General features: G+C 39.6%; 1 long non-coding RNA gene across 1 annotated transcript; it reads right to left on the bottom strand.

Moving 5' to 3' along the window:
- Positions 1-627: 627 nt before the first annotated feature.
- On the bottom strand, positions 628-6,150 carry LOC135497310 (uncharacterized). The gene is made up of 6 exons (XR_010448797.1): positions 6,087-6,150; positions 4,505-5,189; positions 3,803-3,918; positions 3,280-3,404; positions 2,753-3,117; positions 628-1,018 (listed from the first exon to the last, which is right to left on the bottom strand). It is a non-coding gene; the product is annotated as an uncharacterized LOC135497310 (long non-coding RNA).
- Positions 6,151-10,578: the final 4,428 nt, after the last annotated feature.

The following is a 10,578-nucleotide window of genomic DNA, read 5'->3' as shown; positions in this document are numbered from 1 at the left end:
AGAACATCATCATCAACAATTTGGGTCCCTGGTAAGCCGTAACAAAACATGCATGCATGCCACCATTGTCGAATGACAGGCTTTGACAACGGCTCACTGTGTGATCACTCGGGAAGGATCAGTCTTTTAATTTTCAATAAAACAGTGAGAGTTTATCCAACTGTTTTAGTTCAATTGGAAAGATGTTTGGTATTTCAAGAAAGAGGAAATTCAAATTCAACTTATCACTGTTGGTCAGTTGTCTCAAGCATGAAGGTACATGTACTGAGCAACTAATCCAGCCGGTATGATATAGGGTCCAGGGCATCGGAGCCCAGGCCATGTCAGTTGATTCTGTGGTACTGATGAGATCGAGAAACAGCATGAAAGGCCTACGGTTCCATCAGACACATGTGTTCTTGTTTCGTGGGGTCAGCGAAACAAGAACACATGGACCCCATGTCTAAAGTGATGGATATAATCAAATGAATATCTGATGAATTCGGTGATTTTTTAAGTAGAAAAGTTTGCCTGAAAGAATTTCAGGGTCCTGATATGCCCAAGGCGACTGTTGGCTCCTCTTGTAGCCACAAACAACCCCCCCCCTAAATTGTTCTTCCTTCTTACATTAAGCACAAAATTTTGCTTTAAAATTATTTTGTTTGGGTTTTGGCATGCCTTATTGGCTCCCTTGTTAGCTAGAAACAGCCCAACCACCCATAATGATAATTTCAATTCCTTCATTGGATAAAGGTGTAAAATTTTGAACCATGGTGTTTATAAGTCATGGTCATAACCAAGCATAGATTAAAAGAATCTATGCTTGTCATTAGCAAGGTAAATATTTACCTTCCCACCATCAGAAAAATTAAAATTTTCGTTAAATCACCTTTCAATCAGATATTTTGATAAAAAGATAAGGCCTGCGGTGACAAAATACAATCTAACCGTCGTACTGTTACTTGACGGCGATGGGAGAAAGGTTGGGATGTGCTGGGTCAACAACATCCTTCTCCCTCCTGTGGGATGGCTCATCATGCTGAAAAGAAAAAGACAACATGAAATTAAGGTTGTACATGTTAGGAGCACATGCAAAGTTGTCAAGGGGCCATTGTGCTCACTGTATAGATATCTATCTCTGAAACCTTCGTTCAGGACTCTAACTCTTAGTGCTGCTTTGGATTAGGAAGAGACACAAATCTGTGTACCTCCTTGACATGCGTGATGTCATTACAATGACTAATTCTATCCTTAGAAAATGAGCAGTTTAAGTTCTCAGTTTCAGAGGGAGGTAACGAACTGTAGAATTGGAGAAGGTTTATCCAAGTCATTTTTGGGATTTCGGCATTGATACAGAGCTGGAGGTTTTGGTTGTCTCACCAAAACTGTGAGGGTGGAGCTAAAATGTAGACCAAAATCGAGGCGGAGCTGAGGTTTAACTCCACCCGCGCGGTTTCGGTTAGACAATCAATACCGACGTTGCACCAACTCAAGTTGCCTAACCTCTGAACTCAAAACAAGGCTTCGCTTGCGCATGCTGCATTTACAATGTCAAGTGCGGTTCATTCTAAATCCAGGTGTTTTAGAATACTAGTCACAATACGATTTTCATCAGAATTGCACAGATGATAGTTTTAACCAATTCCTTATATTGTACATTTTTGTAGTGCGGAAAAAGATGTTGACCACCAAATACTGCTTAAGTAAAACATTACACACTTTTACATCTATCTGTACTGAATGCATATACCTTTCTTGTGAGATTTACACTTTTTAAAGGTTCATATTTCATGGAATAATGGCACTTTACTCCAGGAAGTATAATGCCCCTCCATGTGACCATCAAATTCATCAAGATTTAGCTCGAATTTTGTAAGTTCAGAAATGTTTTAACTGCATGGAGTTTGATTGATGGTCATTTGAATAAACCACATGTCACTGTTCTGAATGAAGTGATTGAGTTAATACTTGCAACCAGTTATGATAAATTCCTTGCCAAGATATGATGGAACCATTTCAGGGAAGTTGACTGAGGTCACCGAATAACCTACAGCGGCTTAGGCTTCCAGCATTACTCTAGTTTGGTTGATCTAAGACCAGTTCTGAATAATCAGAATTTTTATGGACATGGTTATTCGACACCATAATACATGTTCAACTTGGAACCGAGTTGGCCATTGGCCATTACGTCACTGTTCCAGCTTGGCCTTTGTTTTGATTTAGTAATAATTTTCGAATTGAAAAAAATTTTCGAATTGAGACCCTTTGCCTGTTTGCTTTGCCTCCTTATTGCTGTCCCGCTGCCACAATGCATGACGTTCTTACAAGAAAAGGCAGTACATAATGGGCAATGTGCAGAGAGTAAGAAAAAATTCAGGTAGGCCTACTGTGAATACAATGAGGCTGTTCCTTTGCCCTCCCATCAGTCCCTAATCTAGAAGTACGACTGTTTTCATGTTTTCAAAGCATTTTCCTTGTAAAAACCATATTTCTGAATGATGGAATCATATGGAAGAACAAGCTAATACATCTGGAGAATGTAAACAGATAAGGTTACGAACATTCTTTATTGTCTAGTTCTTTTTGCAACATTTTATTGTTTTACAAATTAAGATTGGTCCAAACTATCATCACCGTGAGTTTGATGAAAATCGCACTGTAATTGGTGTCGCAAAAACAGCGTTGGAAAATTTTTCCTCAACAAAGCGCTCACGATCTCTAAATCAGGCCATCAAGGACATTTGAAAAACTGAAAATTATTTGTTTATATTACCGTGTGATGGCATCCTTCCGAAGGTATGAGATAGGCTGTCCTATGGTGGCTGCAGGATCATGTCAGGGCTCTATGTCCGTAGCTTTCCCTAAGTCCAGAGAGTCCTTTCGGAGTTGGATTGTCATTATAGTCCATCAGAAGATTGTCATTATAGTCTATTAGAATGACGGCCATTTAAGTGTTCAATCCATCCCCACAGCAAACACGTTCCCTTCCTGATCTTAGCGAAGGTTCCCCTTGAATTGGTCTGTCAAGGCATCGTTTGCTGAACTGTGGTTCGTCACTCCTGCACATATCCCTCAGCGCAACCATTTGATCCTCTGAATCCACTCGACCCTCGGTCGTCTGCCCGTATCTGTGAGCGACTGGAAAACAAAATTTAAGGTTACTCCATTGTTCTACCATAATTAATGCACTTGTGCCATGAGGGCCTTTCATTCAGTTTCATCAAATTCACCAAAGTAGTTTAAAATGAGAAGTCTGTAATTTGAAATTTCCAATTGCACAAATATACTTTACTACTTTACCATATATGCGTTAGATTCTTTCATCATCAAAAATCTTTGAGAGTCACATCTACCATAGCACGAATTGTAGATCTTGGTTGAGTGGTTGGGTCTTCTCGACAGCCATCATCTCAATCTGCAGAGGGCTAGATAACAGGAAAAATACATTCAAGGACCTGTCTTAAAATAAATAGATTGAAACCAAAAGATTTTTTCTTTTCATTTGGGTTAGATGGTTGTCACTTCAAGTGTCAGGTTTCGTTTTCATAGACTTTCTGGCTTCACCTTTATCTCGCCTTTCAGGGAAACTTATATGATACCGTGGCGTCCGTCGTCGTCATCGTGCCTATCTTTATATGTTTTCCCAACATATTTCAAAGTTCTGCTTTGAGAGAATGATGCTCATATGAGAGCTTATTGTGAAGGGTGCAGGTTCAGAGATATGAAAACGATTTTTTTTTCTCCTTAACTGCTGGTTTCAGGACAGTTATGAAGTTTGTTTCATGAGTAGATATAATATCAACCACGACTAAGTGATGCTGACCCTCTAGACTGCAACATCGTCTTTTTTGTCCCTTGTCCTTGTGTCCCTTGTCCTCGAGTCCCTTGTCCTTATTTCCCTCGACTTTGCAGCCCTTGTACAATGTTGGTTCGAGCTGCCTAAAAAGAATCATATTTTTTGTTGAGGGGTTTATCTAATTTCTGAGTGTTTCTACTGCATGCTGCGTTCAGACTGAATCCGATTTAAAACTGTTTTCCATTGAGCACTCTCCGGAATACGAATTGGCTGCACCAATTTCGAAACGGCTGCACCACACTTGGCCTAATGCATATGCAAACCTATGCAATTCGATTTGAAAAGTGCAACTCTTGCCGCGTATTGTAGTAAAGTGCCTTTCGCAGATGAATGTGCCTGCCCTTTGTTGTAATTAGTAGATAATCAAGACAGGAACAAGCTAGTGTGCATGCCCCCTGCCAATAGACTTGTTTTAATACGTATTAACGCCTACACCACAAGTTTCAATGAGAATCAGTAAATGCATTTAAATAAAGCACATTCGATTGTATTCTGGAACCAAATTGGTTGAAGCGGTTTCAAAACAGTATGAACAGAATTGAGTGTAGCACCCCAATACATATAAAAGTTGAAATTGTACGTCAGATTGATAATTTTTTCTGAGTTATTTCAACATCTTTGTAATGTTTCTTTTAATCCAGACGTAACTGAGGACTAAGTGATGCTTACCATGTATGGCTCCAACATTGGCAGCAACATATCCTTGGGTCCTTCCAGTGTCTTCTTGGCTGACAAGCTGGAGGCCGGCTCTCCTTCTTCATCGCCGTCTTGTCAATTTCAGGGGGTGTATATTTTTAGCTTTGTGAAGCACAAGGAGGTTAAGAACACTGTTGTTATCCAAAGAGCCCAATGTCTCTGTCATTAGCACTAAACTGGTTTAGCACAAGTACCACACGGACACGCCTGACATTTCGTTCGACGAAATTCCGCAGGCTAACAACAGGTCTTAACCCCAGTCATTCCATCACCCTCGAGATCAGGTAGGGGGACGCCGGCCGGCTATTGCGTACTATTGTTAACATTCGTACGACTAATCCCATCAACACTCTACAACAGGCGATATTGTGAATGACTAGCGACACGCAACCGTTTATTGCCCCCATCAATCAACCACAATGACTCAAGGGGAACATGTACCTTGAACCTAAGTCCATGTCATCACCGTTGAAACATAGATGAGGACCGTGGAACAAAGTGGCAAGCATGCCTGGGACTCAGCCACCGTGCTTTGGACATGAGATGAGTTAGACTCAAGTCGCCAGTCACGATAACCAAATACACCAAGCGTATAGCTTGAATCGAACCCGATCTATCATCGTCATTGGTCACCTGGCCTGGCCTGGACAACTGAAAGCTGAATGAGTTAAAATAGATGATAAGCAGGAACCAAAAGAATAACAACTATAATAGCTAGAAAACTACGATAGCTAGATCTACGATAACTACTCTAACAACTAGAATAACAACAATAGCTACAAAATGAGCAAGTCTGTGATCAGACACACTTCCAACTCTCACAACAGTCACCATAGCCACCCCCCACCCCCCACACGACCTCCCGCACCCTTTTTCTATCCCGTCTCAAACACACACTCACACACGCACCCGCACACATCATATACTGTGGTTACGACTTTTGAACATCCATGAATTGCTGATGGAGGCATCACTGTCAATCTTTATAACATGTTCAAAACTTTGGGTACATTGTAGCAGTGGCTTTATTTGTGTTTTTTATAAAAAAATATTTTTGGGATAAAAAATTGCAAAATGTAGACCGAGATAGTTTTGAATCCTTGATCTCTCAGGAAAGTGCACATGAAAAGGTCCTTGCAATTTGGATAAAGAATTATGTGATTTGTGATATTCTTAAAGTTTCAGTATTAGTTCATGTACCTCATTGATAAGGCTTGGTCTATGACAAGTGTTTGACTTGCTTATTGGTTTGTTATATCTTTCACTAGTCATACTTACAATATTCAACTCTCAGTGTGTGGCTTCAATCAGTTTTCACCACGTGATTTTGCTTTGAAACTGAAGCGCTGGATGCAGGCAAATCTGCAATAAGCTTTGTAAGTTATGTCTTTAGCTTGCTAGGAGATTGCTAGGAGATTGCTAGGAGATTGCTAGGAGATTGCTAACTAAGAGTGACACATTTGGTTGTTTTACAATTTTATTCTAATAACAGTAAAAAATATTTGACAGTGGCAACTCAATCAACAATTTGGGCAAGTTGTTACTTGATGCATACCCTTCATCCAATCATCTGTGGTTCATCCAAAAATCTTCGGTTGCAATTGCGGACAATGTTTGTGGTATCTGTAATGATGAATTGAAACAAATGGATAACGCACTATTACAGCAATTCTGGTGTTTTTAGTCATGAAATTACTGCCTAAATAAGATGTTGAAAAACATCATTTTTAGTCATGAATTAGGTTTCTTTCATAGAATTGATGGACTTTATTCCTTTTATTTATACAAAGTTGCCATTCTTACGACTTGCAATAACAAGGATTTATACAATTTTGGGAATTAGGGAGTTGAGATTGGAGTTGGGGAAGGGTTTGGGTTAGTGCTTGGAGGAGGGTTAGGGTCTGGGTTAGGTTTAGGCAAAACACAAAAGTGAATATGACTGTCGTAAGAATAGCCAGTAGTTTGTATGTAAAATCCAATGGGACCATCATAACAACAGCTGCAGCCTTGTACTTATGTTAACAATGTGAGCAAAACTCGTGATCAACCCAAAACTAACAACCAATGAGATGGCATCATCGCTTCAAATATGGCCTCCTGATTTAGTGACTCGACTGTACTCTCCAGTTCTTTTGCGCAAAAGCACGCAATTCTCATATCTTTTGTCATTTGACAGTGGCACCTCTCAACCAATCGGAAAGTCAGAATCTTATATACCTACATGTAACCCTTCACCTTGCAAACCATACCAGCGAGAATCTTTCATTGCAATTGCGGACAAGGTGTGCGTCATCTGTAATGATAAATTGTAAATGTATAGTTCCAAATTCCTTAAGTTGAGAGCATTTTTTTTTTCATTTTTAGCTTAGGTGACTTATAGTAGAATAGCTATTCGAGTGGTGTCTAGCTGTTAATCCCTCCGGTTGGTGTTATTAAGGGCCTCTATGGTATAAGTATTACCCGGAGGACATTGTCACCTCTGGACCGCATGACCTCCAAAAACAGAATCTTGTATGATTTGTGGCATTTGATAGGATTCTGGTGTAAGAAGTTTAAAGGTTCTTGGAGGTAGATTCTTTCTCTGTATTGAATGATACCTGCATATTGGATCATACGAGCTCAATCAACAGAATTAATTTTTCCCGCTAAAAAATACAAGGGGAAAATACAAAGACAAGTTGCCCTCTTCAAAAATCCATTCGGCCTACAAAAATAAAACACGAATAACATCAAGATTCAGTTAGACAGAAGGTGATATACCCACCTTGTAGAAGATTTGTGCTAAACACAAGTAATTTTGCTATTTCATATGTTGAAATAAGTCAAAATTCGAGCAAAACCATGTGCTCCTGGCTGCAATGAATGTTCAGCCTGCACTACACAGTCAAAGGCAAAGCAAGCATTGGAAAGCATAAAGTGTGACAGGTAGTGGTTTTATGTATAACACTCCCACACATTCTTTCAAAGTTGGCATTGTCTTTTGTCACTCCAAACAATCAAACAAAGGTGTCAGATGGCTAAGGCTAAGGCTATTCAAGTTGGTAATGTGATTGGCCATGGAACAAATCAGTGACAAGTTTGATTTGGGAGGGATGAATTCAGAAATAGTATAGGGTGTTAATCAATAGTGTTGCTAGTTGTAATGTTAAATATTTTTTCATAATTGGTTTTTTTCCTAAAACAGTTTCGTCCAATAAAAACCAAAAGGAAGATATGATGCAAACCTGATTGATGCTAAAGTGAAATATCAATATCAATGCTATTTAACCATTTATTCTTCTAAATATCACAAAATGACAACTTGGACATGTTCTCAAATATCAACATTTTTTGAAAATTTTCTTGATGACACAGAAGACAATGTCAGTCTGAGTACTGAACCAAGATTTGGGGTGAAAACATCAAAGTCTAGTTGATCAAGAGGGAATATCATTTTTGTGATATTTTGAAGAATTACTGCCAAACCAGCATTGATATAAAAATTGTGCTTTAACACCTATCAGATTATGTATCTATCATCAATTTCTCGCATTTTCAGCATTATATAACCCACAGTTTGTGGATGCAGACCACTTTAAAAATACCTTGTACCTAGGTCTTACAGGCTTTTCAGTCCTATACATTCATGCTCATTGATGGTCACATGAGCCATGGATCCAAGGCCCCTTTTTGAGTTTGATGGCAGAATTTTGCAAAAATTAGCCAAATATTTGAAAAAACATGAAGCGGTTGGAATTTTGAGCTGATTTTTGCATGCAGCATCTGTACAACATCAACAACTACATTGGTAGTGTTTTATTGGTTCTGACATGACCAGATATCAATTATAACAATATATCATTTTGTGTCATTTTTGGATGGCTTTTCAGGGCAAACACGAGCGACGCTAAGATGCTGAAAATTTTAGGAACGTAATGGTAGAAACATAGCCTTAAATAGGAGACAGAAATGAGCGACAACATGTGAATTATTTCCGTCAAATCTCATTCATTGGTCTCAAGTATACAGGCTGGAAAATGATATAATCAAGAGACACAGAGACAATGAGAATTTAACCTTAACTTAAGCGAAACCCAAACTGTGTCATACACCTGATTTATTATGGGAACTCAAGTTAATGTGATCATCTCAGGGATGAATTGATATTGGAGATAAACCAGAGTTCACATTGAATAGTTGAACTCTAGCATGAATCCATCTGATTACTGAAATAATTTGCTATCACATTGAATGGTTTATCTCCTGTATGAATCCACATCCCTCAGATGACCACATTAACTTGAGTTCACATTGAATGGTTAATCACCAGTATGAATCTATATCCCTCAGATGAACACATTAACTTGAGTTCCCATTGAATTGTTTTTCCCCAGTATGAATCCATGTCCCTCAGATGACCACATTAACTTGACTTCCCATCGAATGGTTAATCACCAGTATGAATCCATATCCCTCAGATGAACACATTAACTTGACTTCCCATTGAATGGTTAATCACCAGTATGAATCCATATCCCTCAGATGAACACATTAACTTCAGTTCCCACTGAATTGTTTTTCACCAGTATGAATCCATATCTCTCAGATGACCACATTAACTTGAGTTCCCACTGAATGGGTAATCACCAGTATGAATCCATATCTCTCATATGAACACATTAACTCGAGTTCCCATTGGATTGTTTTTCACCAATATGAATCCTTTATCTCTCAGATGACCGCACTTACTACTAGAGTTAGCATTGAATGGTTTATCACCAGTATGAATCCATATCCCTCAGATGATCTCATTAACTTCCTATTGGATGGTTTATCAACTGTATATACCCATATCTCTCATTAACTTGAGTTCACATTGAATAGTTTATCACCGAGTATGGCTTCTGCCAAACAGAAGCCCAAGGGCGGCTGCTAGCCCCCCCCCCGCGGCGGGGCCCAGGTCCCCTTCTTTAAAAGCAACAAATCCTAAGGAGGGGCATCCCTTTTTTAAATAAATGTAATCTAAAATCCTCCTAAGACTCATCCCGACAATATGAGGCCGTTTCACTCGATACATACTTACTGCGTAATAAAGGAGAAGTCGTGTATCTGCAAGGGCCGCTATATCTAATCAGCGATAGCAGGTCATGTGATCTTTGATATTTCGCGGTTCAAATGGTAAAAAATAGCGACTTCGTTTTTCCCGGTGTTTTGAAAAGGGTTTCTTAAAGGGGGACTATAGGTAGGAGCTGGTAAGAGCCGCGGTAGTGTCATTGATGATAAACCATGTCTTCGAGGATAGATTTTAGGACATAGTCCATTGAGACAGTAAATACCACAGAGCCCAAAAAAGTATGAGGAAGATGAATATAAAGGGCACTTAGACTTGGGCCTCTATCCTTCCCATCGGCCGCCTGGTCACATTATAGGTTCAGTATGTTTCAAACATGAAAGCGGGTTGAGGATTACTCCGAAGTAATCTTCGCTATCGAGCTCGTTCATTTGGCTCTGGGTGTAACAGAATTTGTTATCTCGCCAGGTCTGGTTGTGACAATATCTGCACTCTCATCAGGTCTGGTTGTGCCAGCATCTCCTGTCTATCAGGTCTGGTTGTGACAGCATATGATGTATTTATTATCAGGTCTGGTTGTAGCAGCATGTTATGGTATGGTTGCGGCAGTATCTGCTGCCTCTTCAGGTGTGGTGTTCTGATTTCATGCAATCCCTTTATTAACACCTTCACAGCCGAACCACTTAGATCTACGTGGCCCAAATCCCCCTCCCCCATTTGAGCTGGTTATCGGAGTCTCATGGACTTCATGAAAGAACTACGCCATCGCCATCTTCAGGGCAAGATAGGAACTGAAAATACCGTTTGGTCTCTTCAGTTCCTCCCTTGCCCTGAAGATGGCGATGGCGTAGTTCTTTCATGAAGTCCATGAGACTCCGATAAAGCGGATCGAGGCTAATTCGTATTTCCCACGTTATGAACTACTAGTGGCGTCACCTGTTATTTCTAGAAGAACTGCGACATTCCTCGAAGTGTACATTGAGGATGTAACAAATCG

The sequence above is a fragment of the Lineus longissimus genome, chromosome 12, assembly GCF_910592395.1.
Source record: "Lineus longissimus chromosome 12, tnLinLong1.2, whole genome shotgun sequence".
Classification (NCBI taxonomy): Eukaryota; Metazoa; Nemertea; class Pilidiophora; order Heteronemertea; family Lineidae; genus Lineus; species Lineus longissimus.
Note: the sequence above shows the minus strand (reverse complement) of the source record. Positions and strands in the feature narration are given on the sequence as shown.